The sequence below is a fragment of the Myxine glutinosa genome, chromosome 4, assembly GCF_964187855.1.
Source record: "Myxine glutinosa chromosome 4, kmMyxGlut1.1, whole genome shotgun sequence".
In the NCBI taxonomy this organism is placed as follows: domain Eukaryota; kingdom Metazoa; phylum Chordata; class Myxini; order Myxiniformes; family Myxinidae; genus Myxine; species Myxine glutinosa.
This window is the reverse complement of record NC_136264.1, coordinates 188,135,613-188,149,407: the sequence shown is the minus strand read 5'-3', so window position 1 is coordinate 188,149,407 and position 13,795 is coordinate 188,135,613. Positions and strand designations below refer to the sequence as shown.

General features: G+C 52.4%; 1 protein-coding gene across 2 annotated transcripts in view; it reads left to right on the top strand.

Annotated features, from left to right (window-relative positions):
* The first annotated feature begins 5,333 nt into the window (after positions 1 to 5,333).
* Positions 5,334 to 13,795, top strand: part of LCN12 (lipocalin 12) — a 34,960-nt gene continuing 26,498 nt past the window's right edge. The window contains exon 1 of one of the 2 annotated variants that reach the window (XM_068099659.2): positions 5,334 to 5,595. The gene's annotated coding sequence lies outside the window, so the exon portion shown is untranslated. The remainder of the gene's footprint in view (positions 5,596 to 13,795) is intronic. The other variant, XM_068099660.2, reaches the window with a different exon arrangement.

The window sequence follows — 13,795 nt, the reverse complement described above, 5'->3', positions numbered from 1 at the left end:
CACCCGGCACGGTCGACGACCGAACTGCCGCCGCAATTGGCGGCCGCTACACCGAGCCGACCACCTCCAGCACGACGACCGGGGCCTCCACCTGACCAAGCGTGGTGTTACTATCATGCCAGGTTCGGACAGAAGGCCCGGACATGCCAACCCCCGTGCACCTTCGGCAGGCCAGGAAACGGCCGGGCCGGCGTTCATTACCAGCCATGAGTGCCGGCCACACGGGCAACTTACTGTTCATCATGGATAAAGCATCCAGACGGCGCTTCCTGTGCGACACCGGCGCCCAACTGAGCGTCATACCCGCCTCTGACCAGGACAGGCAGTCCGCGGTTTGCGGCCCCTCCTTGGTTGAGGCCAACGGATCGGCCATCCGCACCTTCGGCCCGCGCAACGTCACCCTCTGCTTCGGCGGCCAACACATTGCTTGGACATTTGTAACCGCAAACGTGCCCATGGCTCTGCTAGGTGCCGACTTCCTCTGCACACACGGAATGCTGGTGGACGTCCAACGGCGTCGTTTAATCAATGCCGAAACCTTCAGCTCCCTGGTATGCACATTGAGCAGCTCCGCGCCGACCGAGCTGGCATGCACCCTCCCGGCGGCGAACGAGTTTGCTCGCCTGCTCACGGAGTTCCCGGCCCTCAATGGGCCGACGTTTTCGGCCGTCGCAGTACGGCATGGGATCGAGCACCACATACCAACCACAGGCCCGCCGGTCTACGCCAGAGCCCGCCGCCTCGACCCAGCCAAGCTCGCCGTGGCCAAAGCCGAGTTCAACGCTTTAGAACACCTCGGCATCGTGCGGCGCTCCGATAGCGGGTGGGCTTCGCCACTACACATCGTCCCAAAGCCAGGGGGCGGCTGGCGCCCATGTGGCGACTACCGCCGCCTTAACGACGCTACCACCCCCGACAGGTATCCGATCCCGCACATCCAAGACTTCTCCGCCCGTCTGGTGGGACGGGTCATTTTTTCGAAAATTGATCTCATACGGGGATATCACCAGGTACCTGTCAGGGCGGCCGACGTCCCTAAAACGGCAGTCATCACGCCGTTCGGCTTATTCGAATTCTTACGGATGCCGTTTGGTCTCAAGAACGCGGCTCAGGCGTTCCAGCGCTTGATGGACGGCGTGCTGTGTGACCTGCCGTTCCTTTTCGTTTACCTGGACGACATCCTCGTCGCCAGCACGTCCCGGGCCGAGCACCTCCTCCACCTCCGAACACTGTTCGGGTGCCTCAGCGAGCACGGCCTCATCGTCAACCCGGCCAAATGCCACTTCGGCACGACGGCCGTTGATTTTTTGGGCCACCACATCACCAAGAACGGGGCCGTGCCGCTGCCAACCAAGGTCGAGGCCATCACCACGTTCCCGCGTCCCCGCACCATAAAGGCCCTGCAGGAATTCCTGGGAATGGTGAATTTTTATCACCGCTTTGTGCCCCGCGCTGCTCAACTCATGCGGCCCCTCTACGAAGCCCTCCGGGGCAAGCCGGCCAAGCACGACATCGCCTGGTCCGCAGCAATGGACGCGGCCTTCCAAAGCTCAAAGCGGGCCCTCGCCGACGCAACACTGCTCGCTCACCCGGTGCTCAACGCTCCCATCGCCCTCACCACGGATGCCTCCGACGACGCGGTGGGCGCCGTACATGAGCAATGGGTGAACGGGGTTTGGCAGCCACTCACGTTTTTCAGCCGGCAGCTCTGGCCGAACGAGCTCAAATACAGCACGTTTGACCGTGAGCTCCTCGGTCTACACCTGGCCGTCCGTCATTTCCGCCACCTCCTGGAGGGCCGACCTTTCATGGCGTTCGTCGACCACAAGCTGTTGGTTTACGCAATGGCCAAGGTCACGGAGCCGTGGTCGGCCCGCCAACAGCGCCACCTCTCCGCCGTGTCGGAGTTTACCACGGACATCCGGCACGTCGCCGGCAAAAACAACGCCGTGGCCGACTGTCTTTCCCGGGCCAGCGCGAATGCGGTCCACCTGGGCGTGGACTTCTCGCTTATGGCGGCGGACCAAACCACCGACACCACGGTGCACGGACACGGGCCTCCGCCTGGCCGACCTCCCCTTCGCGGACACTGTCCTGCTCTGCGACGTCTCCCAAGGCCAGCCTCGCCCCATCGTGCCCGTCACCTGGCAACGCCGCATCTTCGCCTCCCTCCACGGCCTTTCCCACCCGGGCCGGAAAGCTTCCCAGAAGCTGGTGTCAGCGCGATTCGTCTGGCACGTCCTTCGTCGGGACGTCCGCGATTGGACCAGCACCTGCACAGCCTGCCAACGGGCCAAGGTCCACCGACACACCCAGGCCCCGCTGGCACCTTTCACCGTGCCCGAACGACGTTTCGACCATGTCAACGTGGATCTGGTGGGCCCCCTCCCCCCGCCACGGGGGTTCACACACCTGCTCACCATGGTGGACAGGACCACCAGGTGGCCGGAGGCCGTTCCCCTCGTCTCCACCACCACCGCCGACGTGGCGCAGGCTTTCATCGCCACCTGGGTCGCCCGCTTTGGCGCACCGGCGGAAATCTCGTCAGACCGCGGACCACAGTTCACCTCCGAGCTGTGGGGCGCGGTCGCCCACAACCTGGGGGTCAAGCTCCACCGTACTACGGCCTACCACCCCCAAGCAAACGGGTTGTGCGAGCGATTCCACCGCTCCATGAAGGCCGCGCTCATGGCCGGCCTTCAAGACGGCGGTTGGGCCGACCGGCTGCCGTGGGTCCTTTTGGGCCTCCGCACGGCCCCCAAGGAGGACCTCCAGGCATCCACCGCCGAGCTTGTCTACGGCCAGGCGCTACGCGTCCCGGGCGAATTCGTGCCCGACGCTACCAGTCCCTGGTCCGCAGCTCACCAGCGCTCGGACCTCCAGGAGGCCGCCCGACGGTTTGCCCCCGTGCCAACATCCCACCACGGTGACCCCCAGTCCTACGTCCCCCCAGCACTTCGCACAGCGGAGTATGTTTTTGTGCATCACGACGCACATCGGGGGCCACTTCGGCCGCCGTACGACGGGCCCTTCCGGGTCCTGCGACAGGACGACAAGTCGTTCGTCATCGACATCGGCGGCAGGTCGGACCGGATTGCGGTGGACCGCCTCAAGCCGGCGCACGTGGACGTCGACCAACCACCACGGGTGGCCCTTCCGCCGCGGCGAGGCCGCCCCCCATCCACGGTGCCCCCCACTCGACCGCCCACCACCACACCGGACCCCCCCCCCCCCCCCACGACCCGCCAGGGGTCGCTTCGGCCGGGTCATCAGGACCCCCCTCAAATTGACCCTGCCGGTGCAAGTCGATTCTGGGGGGACGTGTGTAGCGGCTACCGCTGGGTTTTCACAATCGCCTTGCACCTATCAAGGACGCGGAGCGATCACCATGCCGGGCTCGTCCAGGACGCCTGGGCAGGCCCGCGCTCAACTTGCCAGGCCTCGGTCGGGATGCCCGGGCATGCCCGGGCAGGCTCGCCCTCAACTTGCCAGGCCGCAGCCAGGACGCTCGGCCACGCCCCCTCTCGCCTTTCCTGGGCAAACGCTCCGGGATAATGTGTGTATATATATTGCTGCCCGATAAACGGGCTTTTCAGAGTACCTGAGTGTTTTGTTTGAATAAAGCAACTCGGACGAATTCCAGATTTTTGTCGCGTCCATTCTTCCGATCGACGTGGGAGCCCGAGCTCCTTCAATATGGATATCCATTTCCTGCTCTTTTAAAAGTTTCAGAACCACCCTGCAGAGTCGAGGGTCATGTTGCGATGAAAATGATGCTCGTAATGGAGGTGTAGAAAACCATGGTGTACACCAACAATAATATTCGCTCGACTGATTGTCATTGTTATTACTCTTCACAACGCAATCTGCTTCTTAGGATTGGAAAGAATTCTCAAGTAATGCATAAACGATTTGCGAGGCATAGTTGAACGAGAAACGAAACGACAATTAAACTAGAACAATGCGACTGTGTCGCCAATATGCCTCTGCAATGTCTGCATAGTCCCACAACGGGTAGATGCCATCACTCTGCATATGTATAGGTAGGGGATCACATTTGTGAAGTTTTGTGTTCATCGGATAAGGTTCGTTTTCTATCCAAGATGGCTGCCAAACCACGTGACCTATGACGTCATCCTTTTCAAACTATATGCAACAGTGCTGTTAGATGATATTTGTAAAATTTCGCATCGATAGGATGAGCAGTTTCAGAGATATAATTATTTAATATTTTGAAACTTTTGAAAGAAACTGACGGGCTGACTGACGGGCTGACTGACTGACTGACGGACTGGATAACTGACTGATGGGGTGACTGACGGACTGGCTGACTGACTGATGGGCTGACTGACTGATGGGCTGACTGACTGACTGATGGACTGGTGGACTCACTGACTGATGGGCTGACTGACGGGCTGACTGACAGGCTGACTGACAGGCTGACTGACGGACTGGCTGACTGACTGACTGATGGGCTGACTGATGGACTGGCTGACTGACTGATGGGCTGACTGACGGACTGGCTGACTGACGGGCTGACTGACTGACAGACTGGCTGACTGACTGACAGGCTGACTGACTGACTGACTTACTGACGGACTGACTGACGGGCTGACTGACGAACTGGCTGACAGACTGGCTGATGGACTGGCTGACTGACTGACTGACGGGCTGTCTGACTGACTGACGGGCTGACTGATGGACTGGCTGACTGACTGACGGGCTGACTGATGGGCTGACTGACGGACGGACGGACTGAAGGACGGACTGACGGACTGACCGACTGAAGAACGCACTGACGCGCCATCGCATAAGCTCCCCTGAACTTCGTTCCAGGTGAGATAAAATAATGGCGTTGAGTGGATTAAAATCAATTATCTATTCAAGTTCATTATCCAACCGGAAGCGAAAGTCAGAAGCAGAAGCTCGAATACGAGTTTGGTGGAGAATGAGCCTCCATTAGGTGCCCACGGAACCCACAGCCGCAGGGGCCACCCACAAAGGGGGATGATGCCATTGATCTGCGATGATGTTTGGAAAGAAATCGAAGAGACCGAGTGATCATATAACGTTTTATAAAATGGATTATTTGACATCTCGAGACCACCTTGTTTATGATCATTTCTCCATTCGCAATCATATCCGATGGATAAGCATATGGTTAGATGTTCAAGGAGCATTACCACGAACCACTACCCAAAAGGGTCTATGCGCGATGGTCACGTGGGTTCACAAAAGTTTAAACCAAATGTTTATGAAAGTTTCCCAGAATGCATCTCACGGGTGAACAGCTCGAATAGTTTAATAACCCAGGTAATTTAATAACTTTCCTTGGCCCCGCCCAGTGCAGGTAAAACTAGTACAGTGCAGGGTTCTTACATCATTGACCTCATGGGCCAACCGAACGGGACAAATGGAGCCCATGGCTGTCCCTCCTCCCCTGATGTTAGTCCAGCCCACATAACAAAGCTCGGTTCGAGCCGAGACGCACCCGGTCCGTCCGAGAGCAACACTTTGCCCAGGTGTGACGCGCGCGCGGTCTGGGCTCGGGCAGGTACGCGCAGATCTCGAAGAAACAACTGCGGACGCACAGGGGTGAGTCCGTTCGTGCGTAGGAAGTACAGTACGTGGATACGGTACCGGCACGGTACTCGCCTTTTGTTTCATTCTTTGTGTCCCTTTCTTTGTTTATTTTCCTTGTTCGGGGCCGATCAGTTTTGCGCTCGTGGCTAGTATAAAGCACGTATACTTTGGTACAGTAATCGATCGCGCACCCTGCTAACAGCACCTCCACCAAAGGTACCAACACTCTCCTCAGTACCAACACTCCATCGTCAGCACCAACAATACCGATCAGTACTTCCAGCTTCAGTACCAGCACTACCACCAGGCACCACCCCAAACAATGCTGATCAGTACTTTCATCATCAGTACCAGCACACCACCAATACCAACAATACCGATCAGTACTTCCATCAGTAACAGCACCACCGCCAATACCAACAATACCGATCAGTACTTCCATCATCATTACCAGCACCACCACCAATACCAACAATACCGATCAGTACTTCCATCAGTAACAGCACCACCGCAAATACCAACAATGCTGATCAGTACTTCCATCATCAATACCAGCACCACCACTAATACCAACGATACCATCAGTACTTCCATCATCAGTACCAGCACCACCACCAATACCAACGATACTATCAGTACTTCCATCATCAGTACCAGAACTACCGCCAATACCAACAATACCGATCAGTACTTCCATCATCATTACTAAACAAGAATGTATCAATTGAATGCAGGTTTATTAGCAACAACGATGAACAATCAATCTGCAAGACAAAGAAAGCGATGGTAGATATTAGAATAAGATAATAGATACAGAATATGCAAATAACAATGCGCAGTATTACACAAGATGAGAACGCAATAGAGAACAGTACCATACAAGAGTTGTCTATCTCCCTTTCCCAAAAACGTTCAATTTTGACACAGAATAGAACGAAACTGGAGACCGAGAAAAAGGATCACATGAGTTTATAATTGATATTCTTCTGAATTGAATCGGGCTGGTGGTTTGATAATTCGCTTCGGGCGGCCCGTCACCACCCGATCAATCGTCGGAGTCCTCTGAGGGCAGTTCGTAATTTCCTGGTCCATTGTGGGAGTCTCCGGTGGGTGGTTCGCTATCGCCCTGTCCGACGCCGGAGTCCCCTCCAGCTGGTCCATCATCACCCGAACCGTCAAGGGGGCAGAAATAGGCAGTGACCGTGGAGGTGTGGCGGTGGTCTGCACATGTGGTTGGTTAGCGACTCTCGCAGGTGGTGTCATCGCGGTGATGGAGCGGAGTGTCTGTGATGGTAAGCCCGGCGCAATGACATGTTGGGGTTCACCCTTCTGGGGAGTGGTAGCAGGATTGAGACAGACTCTTGGAGCGGCGATGGGTTGGGTACCAGACATTAAGTATTTCGGTACGATTGGCATAACACTTGGCATAACGGTTGGCAGCATGCCACTTTTGCCAGTCGTAGTGGGGGTTGTCATGCTGAAAGGCGTAAAACGTCGCAGGAACTTACGATTCCGGAGAGTGATTCTTCCGGAGCCATCCACCTTGACAACGTATTGATCGAATTGTTTTACCTCAATCACGGTTCCGGTCCGGTCCCATTTTCGTGGTTCCAGGCCGGTCTGGTTCTGGATCCGGACATGGTCCCCGACGGCCAGTGGAGGTAGCTTTGTCGTGTGTTCAGAGAGTCTTTCGATCTCCCTGGCATGCCGAATGCGCAAAGCTTCCTCACGATTGTTGCGTGTTTCCCGCCAGGTGTCCGATGGCAAGTATCTGCCTGGGATGATGGGTATGAAGTCCTTGACTGGCCTCTTGAAGATGATCATGGCTGGAGACAACCTAGTGTCCTGATCCGGTGCATTCCGGTACTGGAGTATTGCACGTTGGAACCGATCAGTGTCTAGTTCACCATTGGAACCAGTGTTATCGGTGATCAATCTTTTCGATGTTTTGACTGCGATCTCGGCACGACAGTTGCTGTGTGGGAAGGCAGTGGATGACAACCGATGGTTAACGCCCCACCGACGCAAGAAGTCTTGGGTGTCATGTGCCGTGAATTCTGGCCCACAGTCAGATGCCAATTCGTCGGGGATACCATAAGTGGCGAAGTTCGACCGCAGACATTTCACTAGGCCTTGTGCCCCGCCAGTTGTTAGCTGAATGATTGGCCAATTAGAGTAACGATCAACGGTGACCAAATAACTCCGACCCTTGTGATGAAAGTAATCTGAACAAACGTACTGGAAAGGGTAGGCAGGTTCAGCTGAGGCTGTAGGTGGAGCGCTTGGTTGCGATGGGGCCATCCGATTGCAGTGTGAGCAGCGATTGCGCATCTCATGAATCTGGGGAGTGATTCCAGGCCAAAAGATCGAGCTGCTGGCCCGGGTGGTCATAGCCGTGACTCCTTGGTGAGCAGCATGAAGATTCTCAAGGACAAGCTTCCGTAGCTTCGGTGGGATTATAATCCTCCCCTTGTAGACCACTATGCCATCAATAGTGTAGAGGTGTTCACGGAAGGGAAAGTATTCCAAAATGGACACAGGGAAATCGTCCCGACTGGCAGGTAGACCCTGCTCAATAGAATTGAGTAACTGCAGCATCTGAGTGTCACTTGCTGTTTCGTCCCGAACATCGTCCCAAGTGACGGACCGCACAGAATCGAGTGTCTTGATGGCTGCCATAGAAATAGCCATTTCCATGCCAGTGTCGTCATCTGTGGTCCACAGCCCAGTCAAGGTGTGCTGTCTTAGTGTAGTCGATGTGGCCACATCCATAATGGAGGAAATGTCATCCACCAGTGGCAGTCGTTCCGATGGTCTGGCACCCGACGGATGTCGTGAAATCGCATCTGGTACGCAGTGTCGTTTTCCCGGGATGTGGATAATTCGGAAACGATATGCTAGGGTCCTTTCTTTCAAGTTGGCAAGCCGCGTGTTATGGATGTCCTCTAATCGTCTGTCACCAAGAAGCTTGATTAAGGGCTTGTGATCGACGGCAATAATCAGGTTCTTGCATCCCAACACAAAATACTTTACTTTTTCCAGGCTGTCCGCCACTGCTAGAGCTTCACCCTCTATCGGAGCATAGCGCGACTCCGCTGCATGGGTGAAGCGGCCTCCAGCAAGGGTGATTTTCCAGCCATCGGGGCAGCACTGTGGGGTTTCACCAGGGCATCTGCAGTGTTTTTGGAGGAGCCAGAAGCCAATCCCATCCTTCGACCAGTCAGTTGCGAGACATGTTGTCCGTTCCTTGTCAAAGATCCGGACCCCATTTGCGACTTCAGATATGATGAGTCGTTTTGATTCTTCGAATAGGGATTGTAGTGTTGCATCCCAGTAGAAGGGGGTGCATGGTTTTAGGAGGTCCCGAAAAGGTCGCATCCTCTCGGTCATGCTGAAGCAGTATGTTACCTGATTGACTAGCCCAAACCAGGAGCGAATGTCAGTAATTGTTTTTGGTGTGGGGAAGTCCTGTATCGCTTGGAGATACCTTTGGCATGGTCGTACACTGTCCATGGTGATCTCGAATCCAGCGAATTCGACCGTGTCCTGACCAAAATGGAATTTCGTCGGATTTTGCGTAATCCCATTACGGCCGCACAGGTCGAGCCAGTTGCATGCCTGAAAAAAGCTCTCTTCCAATGTGTCGCTCCACATGATGGTATCATCAATACATTTGGACTTGTTTTTGAAGTCCGATACAATTTCGTCAAATCGTCTGGAGTATCCATCACCTGAAGCGATGTAACCTTGGGGAGTGGTGCAGTAACGGTATCGGCCCCATGGTGTGATGAACGTTGTCAGATGGCGGTCACATTCTCTGATTGGAACGCTGTGATAGCCATTCCAGGCGTCTGTTACCGTCTTTTTGGTGTTATGTGGCACCGCCATTGCTTGATGGAAGGGTGACTGGGTGTGGTGGGTCTCACGTGTGCAGTGCGCATTCAGTGGTTGCAGATCAACTGTCCTCCGTGGGGTCCCATCCTTCTTTGGACAGACGACCATTCTGCTGCACCATGTCACTGGTTCACCAATTGGCACCGGTTCCAGGACCCCTAACCTGATGTCGCGATCGATACCAGCCTTGACTTCTGCCTGCCAGTGTAAGGGGACAGGCACTGGGGTGTGCACCGCTTTTGGTGTTGCCTCGGGGTCAACCATCAGTGTGAGAGGCGGACCTTCCATGTGGGGTAGTGGCTGGTGTTCGCAGACATTGAATGTGCTGCTTTTGTAGTACTCCAGTAGCCATTTCTCCAGCCTCTCTCGGTTCTCGTCAGTGGCCGGAAATGGGATAGATGTAGGCAGTGTAGGGGGAAGCGATCTTTCCGGGCAGTTACAATTTGCATCGATAACTGCTGCCACTGCAGCACCAACTGTGTTGGATTCGCCAATGGTTGGGAAGCTACTAGACACGAGGCCTAGATCGACGCATGCTTCACGACTGAGATACATGTTCCGTGTGTCAGGTGAGATGTAGCAGATTTGTCGGGTTTCAATAATGTCGCCATTGGCTGTGCAACCAGACAGGTGTAGGAGCATGGCGCCGATAATCCGGACCCTTCCACTGTTAACAGCATTCATCTTCAGGTTGACAGGTAACAGGTCTTCATTACGCAGCCCGAGTTTGTGGAAAATATTAAGTCCTGTGAGGCAGCTTTGACAGCCAGTGTCGGCCATGGCCTGGAGCCTGGCCGATTTTGGTCGGGATGACAGTGGCTGGCCGAAATGGTCATAAGATTCCTTATCGATCCGTGCTATGAGTTTTATGTACGGCTGTGGTTGAGACTTCTTCTTGGTCCAGCCAGAGAGGTGGTCAAATATATGGTGGTCGAGGTGTAGTGGAGTTGACAAGGTGGCCATGGCCCTTTTAATTTGCGGCTTCCAAATGGCCGTTTCTCGTTCCGTGACAGAGCAGAGGAGATCGTGGACCTGGCTGCTTTCTTCCACATCATGAGCATCCATTGATTTGTCCGTAGGTTTGTTGTCCGCCTTTTTCGTGCCTCCCCGGCAGACATGTGCAAAATGGCCGCGAGTGGCGCATTTACTGCATGTTTTCCCGTAGGCATTGCAGAATTGACGCCTTTGGTCGATGTTCGGCTGTTTGCCATGACCAGTTTTGCCGCAATAACTACAAATGGCCGCCTGCTTGTCGGTAGTGATCAGGGCTCTTTTGTTCTTCCAGTTTTTGTATTGGCTTGCGCCATGAGCGCCTTCACTATCGAGCAAGGCATTCTGGGAACGTTTCCCTGCTTCCTTGGCCTCGACGAAAATGAGAACTTCCTCCAAGCTCATGTTCTGATTTTGATCGCCGAGAATGTCCTGTTGTATATCTTGATCGGCGAGTCCCCGACATAGGACATCGCGAACCATGTCCTTGGTGTAGTTGACATCAGTAGGGGGATTGCATGAGCATACAACAGAAAACTTGCAGATCTCAGCTTGACCAGCCAGACGGGCTGCGTAGGTACGAATTGGTTCTTCTCGGTCCTGTCGCATGTTGTGGAGGTTTACGCGGGACACCATGGTATTCTCCTCTCGGACAGCAAGGGACCGAATGGCTTGTAGTATAGCTGCCTCGTCCTTGATTTCAATGCGTGGGTTGCTGCGGTGGAGGTCACGTCGTAGATTATCATCACAACATTCAAGGAGTTGAACGCGAACATCATTGCCGATTATCTGGGTCGCTGCCTTGTAACCATCCCATCTTCTGGTGAAATATTGCCAATCTTCGCTGGTACCGCCGGTTTGGATACGAGGACGGCTGACTTTGTCCGGTTTGGCTGGTGCAATGGACGTGTGAGTCATGGCGTGGATGGAGAGCTGGATAGCAGCAACGGCATTGTCAGTGCTGTCAGTAACGTAGACACAGCTCGGGAAGGGGCAGACTGCAGCAGGCATCTTCAGATGAGTTGATTGTTCATAAACAAGAATGTATCAATTGAATGCAGGTTTATTAGCAACAACGATGAACAATCAATCTGCAAGACAAAGAAAGCGATGGTAGATATTAGAATAAGATAATAGATACAGAATATGCAAATAACAATGCGCAGTATTACACAAGATGAGAACGCAATAGAGAACAGTACCATACAAGAGTTGTCTAATTACCAGCACCACCGCCAATACCAACAATACCGATCAGTACTTCCATCATCAGTACCAGAACTACCGCCAATACCAACGATGCTGATCAGTACTTCTATCACCAGTACCTGCACCACCACCAATACCAACAATACCGATCAGTACTTCCATCATCAGTACCAGAACTACCGCCAATACCAACAATACCGATCAGTATTTCCATCATAATTACCAGCACCACCGCCAATACCAACAATACCGATCAGTACTTCCATCATCAGTACCAGCACCACCGCCAATACCAACAATACCGATCAGTACTTCCATCATCAGTACCTCCAGTCCACTGTGATTACCAACACGACAGTCATCACCAAAACGATCCCCAGCACCAATTAACATACAATACCATCAGTACTTTCTCCACTCCTTCAATGCCAATACTCTGCTGTTAGTATGAATACTACTGGTACACAGTAGGTCACTGAATCACTGAATTGGTCACGGAGGTCACTGAATTAAACCACCAATTATATTTGAGGTCATCATAGGCCAACACCTTATTTTAGGGATTTCGCAAGTATCGTGCGATGCATGACATACAAACGGTCTGTCTGTTTGTGAACAAAATATCTGAAAAAGTTGTGGGCGAATTCGGACGAAATTTGGCAGAGATGTAGCATATGTGACAAGGACGAAATGATTAGATTTTGGCCGGATCCAGCTACTATAATTTTTTTTAGTGATTCTTCACCATTTAGAGATAGAGCCAAAAACGATACATAGCAGGATATCTCAAAAAGTTGTGGAAGGATTTGGACGAAACTTGGTGGACTAGTTGGTTGTCTGACAAGGACGATTCGATTCGATTTTGGTGAAAATATGAATATGGATTCGGATATGAGAATTATTTAATTTATTAAGTGATTCTTCGCCTTTGGGAGATAGGGCCAAAACGATACATAGCAGGATATCTCAAAAAGTTATACATAGATTTGGACGAAACTTGTTGGACAGGTTGTGTGTGTGTGTGACAAGGAAGAATCGATTCATTTTTGGTGAAGATCCGGATCCGGATCCAGCTGGTAGAATTTTTAAAGTGATTCTTCATCATTGAGTGATATGGCCAACCAGGTGGAGGTATGCTCTCGACTGAGTGCCGTTCGAGTTACCTTTTTAAACAGTCGCGACTGCTGTTTTCACACTAAACGGAAAGGGAGTGAATCCAGGTTTTGGCAGTTACCAAGCAGCTCGCTAACACTTGCCAAGCCAGCTGTTCCTAATCAATGGTTTTCAATGGGATGCTTGCCTAAATGCTTAAGCCACTTGACGAGTGCTCTACAAGAAACTTGGTAATTGAACACACCGCTGATGTTCTTGAGGCCCGACCATAGATCTACTGTAATCTATATACCACAGAGAGGAATGATTCTTCCTGCCACTCCCATAGGGAACATGAGTGTTGGCACAAGGAAATACCGTACATTGTTATTGTCAGTCATTCTTGCGTAATGTCAGCAGAACAGAGAAAGAGAGAATGAGACAGTTTCAGTTCCTTGATGGATCTCATAAGGTTGAGGATCATTCGGGCATTTCCGGACTCCTCTGTCGAAATCAAACCTCAAAGCGACCATCGTCATGGCATTGACAAATAAAGTAAACTATTTGAATCAAAATCCATTGAGATACACTGTGTCCGGATGGTCCAATGTACTTTAATGGTCACACGAAAGTATAAAAGCTCATATTAACAATCAATTTTGAAATTCTGGTTTCGTACTTGGTGTCTTCATCAATAAGGGAAAAGATTGATACAAGTTTTATCAAAACTTAGTCTGTACTCTTTCTAAACTACGAATGTATCATCACTCCACACCTGCTCGGCACATGTTCACCCATCCGCTGAATACATTTTCCACCTTGTGTGGACTTGCCTGGGCATAAATGTTTGCATAATACAGAATCAACAAGACAGCATTTGAAAATGGAGATCATGCATTTATTAGCTCTGCGAATGAACAATCTATTTTTTTTATGTAGATCTGTGTGTGGCCGAACACACTCGTTCACTCGTTCACTGAACACACTCGTACACTGACGCACAGACCAATTGCAATTGCCTTTCCTC